Raw genomic sequence first — 1,308 nt, 5'->3', positions numbered from 1 at the left:
TTAGATACAGTAAGTTCAAATCACATATTTTCATGTAGTATATTTTTTGTAATTTTTGGGACAAAGTAGCGCCTAACGTGCCCATAGCTTTAATCCCCGTCTCTCTCTCTCTTTCTCTCTCTCTCTCTCTCTCTCTCTGTATCTCTCTCTCTCTCTCTCTGTATCTCTCTCTCTCACACACCTCTCCCCCAGCAAACAACAATACCTCGTATCAGCGTACCTGAGTCAATGTAGGGTTCAGTGCTAGATGGTCAAGAACGTATAGGTTCAGTGCCATGTCTTACACAGGAGGCACAGGAAAACCCCAGCTGTATTCTCTGTGATGCATGGAGACATGGCCCGGGGGGAGGGGGGGGGGCTTTAATTTTACCTGATCTCGGGCTAAAGCTGAAATTGAAAACCCTTCCAACCACAACGTAGGACGTTGTAAAATAGATCTTTTACTCTAAAAGGAGAAACCAGATTTTGTGTCTATTAAAGTGTGAGTAACGCACCAGTACGTAGCCTTCGTTTAACGTTCGGTATTGCAAAGTTACTGAAGTTGAAAATGTTTAATACTAATATGTCCCGCGGGCTCATATGACCGTATGCAGTTGCTAGCGCCTTAAAACACTTACAAAAAAAAAAATCCCCTGAAGTTCTTGTGCGGCAAAATGACTCATTTCTATTGAGAACCATGAACATAAAAACAGTTAAGGTAATCCAAACTTGTTTTATGAGAAAAATGTAATGTTTCTTTAGGGTAAATTATTGATTGTGCACAACTCACAACTAGGCAATGGTTGGTCAATTCGGAGATGAACGTAAAACTCGGAGGTCCTGCCTCTTATGTAGCCTAATAGTGTTGATAAAGGCGTTAAACCCATACCATTTTTGTAAAATCTAAACAATGGCAGGCACCCACCAAAACAAGGACACAACTCTCTGACACATGCCATCACAAGTATGTCACCACTTTCCGCTGACCCCACTTTGGTGACCGCCTAAATGTCTTTTTCAAGGACACACTCCAGTGACCTCTAACAGCTGTTGTCAGTTCTCTTAAAGTGACCTTTATGGGTCATAGAGTTCACTTACCCTTATCATCGAGGAAACAAAGAGATTGTATAAATAGAACTAGAGCTTTTCGCGAGAGGCTCCTGTGGTCTAGAGGATACGGTACTCTCCTCTGATTCAATTGGTCCCGGGTTTGAAACTTGACAGCGACGTATACTTTTCTTCTCTAAAATGTTCTACTTTCACCTCCTTCCCTGCTCTTTAACCATATATTAATGTCTTCTTCTGCTTCACTTTCTGTCCCTTCAACCT

At 41.8% G+C, this 1,308-nt stretch overlaps 1 protein-coding gene across 1 annotated transcript in view; it reads left to right on the top strand.

Moving 5' to 3' along the window:
• Positions 1 to 1,308, top strand: part of LOC101855172 (protein unc-93 homolog A) — a gene marked incomplete at its 5' end in the record, with an annotated part of 3,148 nt that overhangs the window by 470 nt on the left and 1,370 nt on the right.

The sequence above is a fragment of the Aplysia californica genome, unplaced genomic scaffold, assembly GCF_000002075.1.
Source record: "Aplysia californica isolate F4 #8 unplaced genomic scaffold, AplCal3.0 scaffold00057, whole genome shotgun sequence".
NCBI lineage: Eukaryota > Metazoa > Mollusca > Gastropoda > Aplysiida > Aplysiidae > Aplysia > Aplysia californica.
This window is presented reverse-complemented; position numbering and strand designations above follow the sequence as displayed.